Consider the following 13,972-nt stretch of genomic DNA (forward strand, 5'->3'; position numbering starts at 1 on the left):
ATTTTCTGTCTCCCGCTCATTCACACCACGGAGCCTTGGATTCTACCTCCCACCAAGTAGTAACCATGAAGAGCTCTGAAAGGGAGCAACAGCTGGGCTGGGTCCTAAACACCCCCAGGTTCAGCTGGCTTGTGTAGAGAGCAAAGGAAGGCTGGGTGCATGAGAAGTGAAGGCAGTGTAACTGACAAAGCATGTGGGTTGAGGGCACTTACCCTGGCAAACCGATTGTTTGTTTGCCTGAGATGTAATAAAAACAACAGGAGTCCAGGGTATTTCAGAAGGTGGCAGTGGTTCTTGTATGAAGGCTCCTTGGCATGAAGCAATCCCTGTGTCATCCTAGGATATTCCTCTTCAGGACAATTGATATCAGTGGTTGGACAAGCACAGCTTTCGCTTATTGCATAGCGACCACAGAATAGCCACAGAGGCCCATGGGATGCGTTTTAAAAATCCTTAGCTCAGACATAGATCCTGAGAGCTGCTGAGCATCTCTTGAGTAGGGCTGGAAGCTCTCAGCTACTAGGTAGAGAAGTAGAGACGCACCTGGGCGAAAACATGTTTCTGTTATCAGCCTTATGACACAGTCTGGCCCTGCTTACACTAGCCAGTGAAACAGTGTTTTCTAGAAAAAAACAAAACAAAACCAAAACTCCTGTGTTTAAACATTTCTTATTGGAAAAGTGCTAAGATGGTTTCACATCTCAGGGCTGGTCTACAATGGAAATTTACATCAGCATATCTACATCTCTCAAGGGCGTGAAAAATCCACATCATCTGGGAGACGTAGCTATGCCAACCTAACCTCAGTGTAGATAGCACTAGATCGACGGAATAATTCTTCCCACCTCTGGGGGAGGTGGATTAACTGTGCTGATGGGACAACCTTGCCCCTTCCTGTAGTGTGTCTACACTGAAGCGCTGCAGCAGGGCAGCTGCCGCGCTACCACTTGTAGCATTTTAAATGCAGACATAGTCTCAGAGCCTGAAAGGAGAACCAGGCTCGCCAGAAGCCATCTAAGCCCAGCTGCACCAAAGCCCTGTGCCTTGGGCTGGGTTGAAACACATGCTTAAGTGCTTTGCTGAACCAGGGGAGTAACGAGCAGTGGATGCCAGGTCTCAGGCTGAATTTCATCCCTTTATGGCAATGGTAAAGTTTAACCCCTTGGAAACTGAAGATATGCATTTACCTGCACTTGTAAAGAACCTTTCCCCTTAGAATCTAAGTGCTGTGTCTGACTTTAAACACTTTGCTGTATGTAGTGTTGCCGTAGCCGTCCCGGGACATTAGAGAGACAAGGTGGGTGAGGCCATATCTTTGTTGGACCAACTTCTCTTGGTGATAGAGACAAGCTTTAGATGTCACCTCCCCCATCTTGTCTCTTTAAAACACTTTGAGCATTCAGCATTTCTTTGGCTGGAAGTTTGGGAGTTGCTAGTGCTCCGAAGGGTTAAACCCTTTCGTTTCCTTTCCCCGCTGTCACATACTGCTCTTAAGCTTTTGTGAGAGAAATGCATGACCTCCTCCTTTGTGTGTGTCAGGGGGAAAAATGTCATCCACGCTAGGCCTCCTTGCCTCACACCGGGGCCGTTCACATGTCACACACACCGCAGCGAGAACTCAGCGCCTCCTGCTCCCGCAGCACAGGCCCCTGTGCAAGAGGAGAATCTCCCGTAGCTGTTAGCAGAACATGGCCTATGACACACAGCTGAGCAGTGCTGATCCCAATCAAGAAAAAGCTGTGGCATTCAACGCACTAGCCAGTTCTTTACAATCACTGGATTCTGGCTGGGATTTTGAAAGGAACTGAAGGGAGCGGGAAACCTCCGTTGAAAATCGCAGCCTGCATGTGGGATTGTCAAAAGTGCCTAGGCGATTTAGGGAATATCTCCTTGTTCTGTATTTGTACAGCACCTAGCACAATGGGGTCCTGCTTCATGACTGGGGCTCTTGGACTACCACAATAACAATAATTGTCATACATAAGAATGTGTGTCTGACTATTCATACCCCATAAATGTCCGAGGCATAGATGAAACTAACATCTCACAAGCAGCCCACAGGGTAGAAATATTTTCACATAAAACAATTGTTATTCCAGATAACAAACAAGTCTGGAAAAAAATCAAAGTCCATTTCATTCACAAATAAAAGGGGGTGTGCGAGGGCAAAATTTGTCAAGTTAATTATTGGCTATAAGTAGTTTGCCCTACTGTGCCTATTGAGAAATTCTGACTCCATCCAGTAGAGGGCAGTGGTGCAAATTCCCCTGCCAGTCCATTACCGACTTAAAGACGGCTCCTCCCCTGGGGTCTATCCAATTTGAGTTTAAGGTTCTAGTGATTTAAGACTTCATTCAGGTTTATGAGCCCCGGAAATGAATTACAGCCATGTTTCTATGTATAGTTGGGTGAGGGTTTTAGATTATTGTTTATATTAACTAATGCAAAAAAAAAAAAAATCACAGGTTGGTTGTAGCTTTAAAAATATTCAGTGTGGATGTACGAAAAATATGTGATCTGGAGTTTGTGTTTGAAAATAAATAATCTGGGTGTTTTTCCCAACCCACTGCTCAGTAATCACACCACTCATTTGACCCGATCTGCTTGACTTTCCTTCATCGTATTAGATTTCTCTGTCCCAGGTTCCTGTGTGTTGCCAATGGTGGGATTCTTCTTCCAGCACAATCCCTGTCATTGCATCATTGCTTAGTACTTATCAATGGCTTTCTCAAGCCAACACAGAAAACTTCGTTGCTAGGTCCAAGGTAGTGGACTCGCTTACGGTGGTATTGCCAATCAATATGAAGTGAAATGCAATTGTGCAGAATTGCTTTCTGCTGTTTCTCAGACCAAGCGCCCTAGATCAATTGGCCGCATGGAACCCAAGTTGACTGAACATAGGGTGTCGACAGGCGTTTGCCGTCTGCATTTTGAAGTACAATTTTTAGGTGGAGATTTTCAGAGCTGTAGAGGAGATTTGAATGCACAGCTCCCGTGAATGTCAATGGGTCTAAACCTCCTTTTGAAAATCTCAGTCTTAATTTATTGGGACAACATTTCTTATGAAGGATGGCAGGGTTGTTTTTTTGGTTCTTCACCAGGAAGGCATTTTGGTGTTTGACATGAAGAGGAAGGATGGTCCAATGGTTAGGGTGCTAGCCAGGACCCCTAAGAGGTGCATTCACTGTCCTGCTTGGCTGAAGACTCTCCGTATGATCTCTGGCAAGTCTCTGTTTGCCACGTGTAAAATAGAGATAATAGTGCTTTCCTCCCTCACAAACACGTTGTGAGGATAAATGCAACAGGCTCTATGTTTATGGGAGCCATGGACTGCTGGTTTTTTATTAACATCATAACTCCTTGCACTTCTGTGACGCTTCCCATCTGAGGATCTCCAAACACTTTGCAAACACAAATTAAATTAGTCTCCTGACATTGCTGTGAAATACTTAAGACCTCCACTTGGCAGACGGGCAAACCGAGACACAGAGGGATTAAGTGATTGATCCAACATCACACAGCAAGTAAGTATCTGAACCAGAATTAGATCCCAGGGGTGAAATCCTGGCCCCAATCGCAAAATTCCCATTGACTTCAATAGGGCTGGGATTTCAACCCAGGTCTTCTAATGCCATTCTTCTCTTTGTTAATGTGCTATTATTATTGTATGTTGTTGTGTAGAGAGCACCATAAATGTCCCTGGCTTTTTACAAGCACATAAAATACAAAGAGACGTGATGCACACCGCAAAATCTAATTCAGGAAGATCCGATACATGGGGTAGAGTTTCAAAAGTTCAAAGGCTAGTGCTTTGCGAGCATGCCAGCTAGCAGCAGATCATCACTGGGGGGGCTTCATGGAAAAATACGCTTTAAGGAGGGATTGGAAGGAAATGGAGAGCGCTTGGTATACATGATAATATCTAGGCCTTGTAGATCTCAACACACTTTACAAAGGAGGATCAGTACCATTATCGTCCTTTTAGAGATGGGAAACTGAGGCAAAGGCCAGGATTTGCCCATGATTACCTAGCAAACCGGTAAGACCTGGGAATTGAATCCAGGTTTTCACGGTCCCAGCCCACTAAGCCACACTGTCTCCCCTCTGCATACTGCTCCAAGCCTAGGGTAGCATTCAACAAGGCACAAAGGCAGGTGTGGGGAAGGAAGACAAAGGGTGCTGTAACAGGGAGAGGGGTTGTAACAAGCAAGCAGAGGTGTAGGCAGGGCAAAATGAGAGTGAAGAGGGGAGGTGGAGTCATGCAAAGCAAGGCAACTCTTTCTATGGCTTTGTCAACACTAAACTTTCTCTTAACCCAGCAGAATTGGATGCTGGTTAATTCCATTTAGCTAACACCTTCGTACCCGTTAGTCTGGACTTTCACCAACTTCTTCCAGATTTTTGGTTTCCCAAACACCTGTGGCCTGGACTAAAGAACTGGGGAGGGGCCGGGCCGTATTGACAAACACGTTAGCTCAGTCATTTGGCAATCAATTAACTTGAGATAAAAAACATGCCCTATAAGGAACACTCTGCTATACTTTACTGTAGTAAAGGAGGTGTGAGCTGGGAAGCTGCAGCTCCAGGACCCTTCATTACATATACGATCACAGCCTGTGGAAAGGCATGGAGAGATATGTGTTATACTGTTGGTAATGAGCCAGGATAAAGGGCCTGGTATGAATTACCCCCCTCATATAGGCACAAGATTGTCTAAAGATTGCCCCCTCTCATTCTCTGTGCCTCAGTTTCCTCCTCCGTGAAAGGAGGCTGCTAATACTTTGCTGCACAGGGGGCCTGTGAGGATAAATTCAGTTCTGTTTGCAAAGTGCTTTGAGATCCCTTCATCCAGTGTAAAGTATAATCATTCCTACTCTTCCACCGGGGGGGTTGCCTAAAATAATCATTGCAAAATGCATGTGTAGGCATCCATCCTGCACTGAGCTCCACACAGGGGGACCCAGGAGTGAAGACCTGGATGTTACATAAGAAAAGCAGCCAGGCCCCTGCATATTTGAACGACGTTCTAGCTGAGTTTAAACATCAATCAGAGATTCTGTTCTGACCAACAAATAAGTGGCTCGACATTTGCTTGCCCAGTAAAATCAATGCACATGCAAACGAAGGCTGGAGAACTGCATTACCGCTATAATGGAGCCTGCACTGACCTCAGTTCATATTCTATTAATATTTGTAGAACTGATTTCAACTCAGCAAATACAAAGTTGGCAGAAATACACAGCACTGCAGCCTGTTCCTACACCCATTCAAAGTCATCAGTAGGACTTCATTAGGGTGGGATCAGGTCCAACATCAGTAGCTAAATCACGTTAGTACAAAAAGAATCAATGATGGCACAATCCTGATGCTTATTTATCCATCAGTCATTGCTTTTATAGAGCACTCAACTTACAGAATGCATCTCAGAGCAAGGTACCATGAGCCAAATGATGTCTAATCCGGGGTGAACGTGCTGAATCTGCCTGATTGCACTGTGAGCTCCCTCGAAGGAACACTGCCCATAGCCAGGAATGAGCAGGTTCTATTGTTCAGCCTAAACAAGACGGCTCTGGGTTACTCCCTTGAGTCATCGTTTACCCATAAACAAACCTAGTGTTCTCCCTTCAATCATTGTTGTTTCCCTACAAAAACCCCGACTCAAGCTCAAACCTCTGTTCTGATGCCTGGATCCAAAAGCTGCATCAGTTCCACTGGGACTTCACCTTTTCCTGACTGATCGTCTTGGGGGCTCTGCCTGTCTCCAGCACGCCGGACCCGCAGCTACAACCACCACCTGGGAACCTCGACCGGTTCAAGCGTCACGGAGTGGTGAGACCCCAGCTCTCTCTCTCTCGCTCTCTTTTTTTTACTCCAGGTGTAGCTCTAAACCTGACTTTTGTGATCAAATTTGAGCTAGATTTCCCCAGGGCCCCCATTGAAAGCGTGCAATTTTGTAACTGTTTGGTTTGTTTGTCTCCCCTTGTATGGCGATTACTACTAGTATCAGATGTTTTATAGACGTGGCAATAAAATGACTTTTACAATCAAGCTGGTTGCCAGACTTTCTCTGAACTTCATCTACTGTTGCGTGTTCTCGGCTTCCCTATGGTAACACAAGCAGGACACTGATAGGATTACAGAGCCCTGCCCCTTCTCCCCCCCAGGAATGTAACCCTAATCAATGAGCACACCCCACGTTGATGAGCAACTCTAGCAACAGATCACAGAAGGAACCAACGTATCAGCCCCACAAGCCCCTTTAGTCAACACCAGCCCCAAAAGCTCTTGCTAGCCTTTTCCGGGGCCATACAGGGTGTGGCTACACTGCAATAAAACACCCGTAGCTGGCCTGAGTCTACTGACCGGGGCTCACAGGGGTCAGACTGCGGGTCTATAAAACTTCAGTGTACATGCCTGGGCTCCTTTACGGGGTCCCGCAGCTCAGGCTCCAGCTCCAGCCCAGACATCTACACTGTAATTTTATAGCCCCGCAGCCTGAAACCTGTGAGCTCTCATCAGCTGCCATGGGCCAGCCACAGCAGCGTAGACATAGGGCATGTCTACACGACAAATGCTGCATTGACACAGCTGCACCAATGCAGCCCCACCGCTGTAGTGTTTTGACGGAGCCGCGCTCAGCCGACCGGGGAGAGCTCTCTCCTCTGCTTCGTTACGCTGTCTCTGCAAGAAGCAGTAGCTATGTCGGCAAGAGACGCTCTCCCAGCACTGTCTACATGGGGTGGTGGACTGGCTTAAGGTCAGTATATCTGTGTCTCCCAGCAGTGTGGATTTCTCACACCCCTGAGCGACGCAGTTATACCGAAAGAAGTGTGTAGCATACACCATGACCTGGCCATACTCTCTATGTCGACAGGCTCCTGCTCCGCTTTTTCTTGCCTCTTTTCCTCTGCTTCTCTCTGTTCTTCTCTGTCACCTCAGTAGGTGTGTGTTCTCTCTCTCCTGCTCCCACAGCCAGCACCCAAAACATTACGCCGTTCCTGGGCGAGTGCATGCACACCTTTTGTTTTAGGTGGGGCTAATGTTTACCGTCATGTTAACCACGGGGCCATTTCTCCCCTATGCACCTCAACGGGGTTTTAACCCAGCTCATAACAAGGCTTCACTCAGCTCATAAAAACAACTCTCCCCACACCTCAGCTTCATGCACTGTCCCGAGGAGGCCTGAAAAATGGTGACATTTGATAACCTCGCCCCAAAAGAAAGAAAATAACTTTACGGATGACAAAGGATGCGAGGGTCACTAGTGACCGGTGTACAATGTCTTTCTGCCCACAGGCAGCTGGGGCACGAAGCGCCACCGTGAGCTGAGGAAGGAGAAGTGCAGGCTGACGTGGAGCTGCCACCTGTACCACTAGGAGCTGGGAGCCGGCAAGGAGCGGGGCAAGCCAGGGTGAGCAGCTGGATGGGGCCCAGGGAAATATCCCTGCTTCACCATGGTCCTGGCCTGGCCATCCTCTGGAGACCAGCACCGGCAGCTCCCTCAGGAAAAAGCAAAGCAGCTCCTCCAGCAGAGATGCAGCACTGCTGCCACGGCCTCTGCCTGGAAACAGGCCTGGCTGGCAGCCAGCGAGGAGGAGGAGAAGATCTGGCAACTGGAGTGGCACCCGGGACTCAGCAAGCACAGGAAGCGGGGCACCTCCTCCATGATGGAGAGCTTCACCCGGGATGGGATGGCTGCGCGCTGGGCTCCCTGGGGCCTGAGGCCACCTTCTCCGGCCTCTGTGAGGAGAGCAGTGAGGAGGAGGGTTGAGATCCCAAGGGGAGGAGGAGGAGGAAGCATTTTGGACAGTATTCTTCATCATATGGAGGGACCGGAGGTTGATGTTCACTTTTTGGAAGCTGTGGTGAGGCAATTGGATGAATTCTATAAAAGTGATGCTGAAGGGAAAGAACACGGCAACCTGTTTGCCTCGAATGTCCATCTGTGGAACTTGCATGCGGTGCATTTGCTGCCGAACTTTGATATTCTGAAGACGCTCGTTTGCAGTTTTACGGAAAAGGGCATTGAACTGATTCTGCTACTCCTGAAAAATGTGAATTTTTCCTTGAGAAAAGAGCATGATTTGGTCCCAAAGGAGCTGGTCAGTGAGGCCCAGCACAAAGCACATGCTGAGAGGAAGAAATTTCAGGAGCAGTCTAGGGTCTATGACTATGCTGGTACTAAAAAAACAACGATAGGCAGAAAACAGGTTCTGACCCTGAGCCAGTTGAGAAGCTGTGTAAGCTCCAGAGAACACTGGTTCACAACAGTGGCTCTGGATGAGAAACTCAGCTTTGTGTGTCATTGGACTCTCCCCTCAGTCCTGACCAGGTTGGCCGCTGGTGGATAGTAGGATCATCTTGGAGGGGAGTCGCAATGACTGACAGAGAGATTCAGCACAAATTGCCTGTAGGAAAGATGAGTTCAAAGATATCGGAGCTTGCTCAAAAGCAGAGAATGAATATGGACATCAGAAGAAATAATTTTTTGTGTCTTTATGAGTAGTGAGGACTTCTTGGGTGCATTTGTACTTAAAGATCAGCAAGTGAGAGAGGGATGGTTCATGTTCTCATTGACTGCTGCCTACAGGAGAAGATAGACAACCCTTCTATGCTTATTAGGCTAGCAAGTTTTGTGAATATGATAGAAGATTTCAGATGACATTCCAGTTCAGTGTATAGGACAAAATCCAAGATTTGGGAAACCTTGTCAGCTACCACTTTCTCCAACCTGGTTTCTCTTTTGGCCCACTCGTTAAAGACAAAATCACTCTTCCTGTCGGTCTTCAAGGTCCCAGATGCCACAACAGTAGTTGAATTCAATGAATTAGATAAATCCAAAGTCCACCTCTTGTGGCAAGTGTTGGACATGCTATTAATAAAAACAGACTTGGAAGAATTTACCATTATTTTTGGAAGGTTAAATGACGACTCAATATTAGACCGTGGCGTGAAGGTTTGAAGCTTTTCCTTTCCCACTTTTTCCTGAAGAATGTTACAAGCATGCAAAAGCGCCAGAGAAGCAAGCTTACTAAAAGAAAGAGTCGAACCGGTAAGCAGGGCTTTGCAAGACAAACAATACAGATTAAAACTATAGTTTTAGTCTTCAAATAAACTTGCATGGAAAATAAGGACTTTATGAAAGCACAAAGCTGACCTTGACAATGTTTTTCACAGACTGACGACTTGAGATGCTGAGCAGGATTGTAATTCTGCAAAGGACCCCATGTTTTGGGGTGATGTATTGTATACACCCCAAAAATGGTTACAAGTTGGGGAGAAAATAGAACATGGAGGAAGGAAAAATGCACAGATCTTTATACATGGTTGTTCATTGTTTTAAAAACTATTGTCTTCCCCATCCACCTCCACTCTGTATACTTAATTCCAACAAGCTCCTGGAGTAAGATTGGGGTAGAGATTCAGAGCAGTTCAATTTTTTACAGGTAATATTTTTTTTAAAACAGAGCTGTGTTTCTGTGCTGTAGGATGGCCAAAGGTCTACGATTTTAACTGGAGAGCTTTTTACTAACACACTCCTATTGTTAGTTGTGAAACAGGTCACTAGATGGTGCAGTCGCTGGTGACTTTTGTAACTACTCCCCAATTTTAAATACAATTCCATTTATTGACTTTAAAAAAAAAAATCCCAACCCAAAAGAATTATATTCCCACCCAAATTTCTTTGCGCCTTGTCTCTGCCATTTCCTTTTATCTGCCAGAGAAGAGCCCTTTTCAATCAGCCCCTGAGGAATGCCTATTGTTTCTGTGGAAATTAGGTGGGAAGCATAAAACAGCTGCTTTCCCTTTAAGTTTAACGCAGCACTGTACTGTATGTGCTTTCTTTTTTTTATTGTTCTTTTTATTTTTTCCGTCTCTGCTGCTGCTTGATTGCATACTTCCGGTTCCAAATGAGATGTGTGGTTGACCGGTCAGTTGGTAACTCTGATATTCATAATGCTGAGCTTCTACTGTATCTAGTTTAACGATACGAATACACAGATGAGCCAGAGTAGTTCGAGCTCCAGTTTGCCAGTCCTGGTCTACCCTAGGAAATCAAGTTGCTATAACTATGTCATGCAGGGGCATGAAAAAACCACACCCCTGAGCGATGCAGATAAACTGACCTAACCCCTACTGGGCCCCTAGAAAACTGTTTTAAGTGTCCCTTTTTACCCAACTTCTTTGACTCTCTCAATTCCTTATCCAGGTGGCTGCCTTCCACTGTGCTCAGTGACCCTTTGATTTCCTTTTGCAGCTGAGTTTTTAGCATCATAATTCCTTTCTGCAACTCATCTCGGTTGGCAAGCTCCAGACTGGCTAAAATTTGCTTGGTCTCCATTATTTGGTGGAAAAACTGTGGGGTATGGCAGTCAGATTGCTGGTCAGTTTATTAGTCCATTTTACCATTCCAGCCTGGCTGTGTTGCACTCAGGTTTCCCAATCTGTCCGGGCATTTTGTAGTTGTTGCTTCAACAGGGATCTCATCTCAGCCTGCAAGTCCCTGAGGTCTTTCATGGAAACCTCCAGCTCTTGTTCTAGGTTTTGTCTTAAATCCTTTTGCAAAGTCTCTAGCTCCTGCTTTTAATTCTGCTGGCTACTTTTGGTTTCTTCAAGCACCTTCCTTGTTTGTTCCTTCTTGGTCCAACAGGAATCCCCGCTCACATGCTCTCTCCTTTGAAACTCAATTCCATAGCTAACACCGATGTTGCCTCTATTTGACCCGAGTGGCTACTCAGTGTTTGGGGCTGTGTGGGTGTCCCAGGTGGGAGCAGAAATTGGTCGTAGTCAGGTATTTCTTTCATGCAATCTTGTTTTATTTATGAAGTCCTGTGCCTCTGAACCCAGAAGGAACCAAGAACAAAAAGGAACCGTTTCTTAGCTTACCAGCCACTCAAATCCTATTAGCAAGCAACAAATCCAAAAGCGCTCTCGCTTTTTCTTCCAGGGTCATCCCCCTGTGGTTACAGTCTCCTGCTTGACTTAGCTTACCTCTTTTTGGGCAGGTCTACACTTCAAACACTGCACTGGTGCAGCTGCACTGCTGTAGCACTTCAGTGAAGATGCTACCATACCGACGGGAGAGCTTCTGCCATCATCTTAGTTAATCCAGCTCCGTGAAAGGCAGTAGCTGTGTTGATAGGAGAAGCTCTCCCATCAACATCACGCTGTCTACACCTGGGGTTAGGTAAGTGTAACTGCATTGCTCACAAGTGTGGATTTGTCACACCCCCGAATGATGTAGATAGACCAATGTAAGTTTATATTGTAGACCTGGCCTTCCTCGTCCTCTCTCTCTGTTCTTTCTCTGACTAGTATCTGTGTGTTCTTTCACACGCTCACCCAAAACAATACTCAGCCTTTAGCCCAACCCACAACCAGGTTTCATCTCGCTCAGAGCAATATTTAATAGCTTCCCTAGTTATCGACTCCAGCAAGGGGGCTTCCATCAGCTCCCTTGTGAAAATGAGAAGAAAGAGGTATGGAAAAATAATTTCAGCCCGTCTTTGTTTCAGGATACGGAAGGATGGTGGGCAGAGATGCAAGTGTTTAGGCTTTGGAAGTTAAAAGAAAGGGTGGCCAATCTGATTCCAGAGCAAAAAGGATCATATGATTCATAAGAGAGGGAGAATAGTTTAAAGATTAGAACACAGAGCAGGGAGTTAGGAGTTCTGTGTCCCATGCCTGCCACTGACTAGTCGCGTGGCTATGGGCAAGTCACTTAGCCCCCCCATGCCTCAGTTTCTCCATTGAGATAGGGTTAATAAATTGCCAGCACAATCCAAAATAGGAGGTTGTGTGATGTTCCATGATTGTGCTATGCAGGATCATGGCCCTGGTATAACTTCACTGAGCTCAGTGGGCTTACTTACCCGCTGAATTTCGTCCATTTACTTTAGGGCAGGGCTAGAGTGTATCTTGCTGAGTTCTTTTATCTCGATCCTCTTCAGCATGTGTCTGATATTTTATCAGTGGCGTGGGAGTTGCTGAACAGCCTCTCAGACTGGATTTGTCAGCAGGTTTGAGGCTCTGCAGCTGCCGGATGTATGCCCAGGAAAGAACCCCGAATCTGGGCTCCATTAAAGTTGGGGTGGGTGTCTTACACTGCTTGGCGTCAGTCCCAGCCCTGAGATTGACTCATGGGCAAGTCCCTCTGATAGCGCTTCAGCGGGGGTGAATCAGGAGTGGCTCAGTGCAACCGAAGGAGCTGTGTCCGTGTAAAACGGGCGGGAGCGCTCTCCGAGGAGAGTCAGGCCCAACCTCTCTGCGTGTGGCTTCCTGCTCTGTGACGTGGGGAGGGGAAGGAATGTGCGGACACTGGGACGCTCAGTTACTGTTTGTCGAGGGCTGTTACAGTTTCACCGTGGTTGGACCCAACTTTTTGTTTCCTGTCCCCCAGCCCTTCCCCCACTTCATTCGGCTCCCCCTCTTCCCTTGGTGTGGGTAACTAATGCTCACAGAGGGTGGCGTTTGGCGAGTTGCGTGGATGTCCAGTTGGTTTTTTTAGCACGCACAGTATCCCAGCTGGGTCAGCAGAGGGCATGTTCCCCGAAAGTGCAGCTGGCACCAAGGCACTGGAAAGCGCAAAGACTCAAAAGCCGAAGGCCTGATTCCCCTCTCACTTACATCTCAGAAATCCAAAGCCGAGGGAGTTACCGTGGTGGATGTGGAAGGAAAAATCAAGCTCAAAGTCTTAAGCAGTGGCCCAGTCGGTCCATTAGGTAACTCCCATTCCATCCAGCCCTCCTAAGCAAAAACCTGAACAGACGGGCCCTGTGCTTAAATGTCAGCACACTCGGCCGCTGACAAACCACTTCCAATACAGCAATTATCTGGGGACCCGAGGCCCTCCACCAAGAGTGCCCTATACCCCTAGCTCCAGAAGAGCGGGGAGCCCCTCTTGCGTTTAAAGGAACAGTTCAAAGACAACAGAACATCTCTGCCACGTTTTCATGGCTGTATACCCCACAGGATCCAGCTGTCAGGGTGTATACGGCTCTCTGGATTAATACCAGTCCTCTGAATTACAATCCAGCAGAGGAGCACAAGTGCAACAGGTTCCTTTGGTTGTACCAGTACAGAGGCAGGGCTGCCGTGTCCTGGGGGTTCTCCAAGGGGAGCCCAAACTAGTGTATAATACAATGATCCAGCCTAGAGGTGACCAAAGGAGAGTGTAGTCAGGATGTCGTGTGACACGCAGAAGTGCACCTAAGAGACTGACCTTGATGTCCTGGCCCCAGTCCGCTGATATGGGTCAGGGTTATAAAAGGTTGCGCCCCTGTCACATGGCAGGGGTCAACATTCATTAACTCCAGTGATCTCCTTCCAAGACAAAGAGATTCTCCCATCTGTGTTTAGCCAGGAGACAGCTAGCATTGCTACCTGGGACTGCAGGCGCAGGAAGAGGTCCAGGCGACACTCCTAGATTGCAAACCCCTTTGACCAAAGGTTACCACATGTTTCTATAGAGGAAGCTGACAAAATTCATCAATACCTCCACCAGCAGCACCTCTGTCTCGGCTGATGAAGCTCCAGCCAGCCTGTCTGCATCCACGCCCCATCTCAGACGAGGCCCAATGCAAATCCTTTATAATCAGTGGGAAGATTCTCTGGCTTTGTGGGGCTTCAGGCGACCCCAGGTGAGAGGGGGAAAAGGCACCGTTGGGATCGGATGAAAAGAGAGATCAGCTGTAAAACTGAGTGAAATTTTTCAGCTGAAGATTTTTGCTGTTAGAAATGCATATTTGGGACAGCTGAACTGGTTCACCAATTCATGTCAATTCTGGCGACTTGTTTAGGTCCGTAAAAGCCAACAACAAATTCAAGGTTTAAAAAGATTGAAATGTTGCATTTTGACATTTTCTCCACAAAACGTTTCAATTTTTCTGGTCCAAATGACTCGATTTCGATACTGATTTTATTTTTTAAAAACTTAGAAAAAGTTAAATTGCTCAAAATCAAAATGAGACGT

General features: G+C 46.8%; 1 pseudogene; it reads left to right on the plus strand.

Moving 5' to 3' along the window:
• Positions 1-7,454: 7,454 nt before the first annotated feature.
• On the plus strand, positions 7,455-9,097 carry LOC137158430 (nucleolar MIF4G domain-containing protein 1 pseudogene; annotated as a pseudogene).
• The last annotated feature ends 4,875 nt before the right edge of the window (positions 9,098-13,972 follow it).

The sequence above is a fragment of the Emydura macquarii genome, unplaced genomic scaffold, assembly GCF_026122565.2.
Source record: "Emydura macquarii macquarii isolate MOO-44397 ecotype Brisbane River unplaced genomic scaffold, CSIRO-AGI_Emac_v2 contig_1676, whole genome shotgun sequence".
NCBI classification, from domain to species: Eukaryota; Metazoa; Chordata; order Testudines; family Chelidae; genus Emydura; species Emydura macquarii.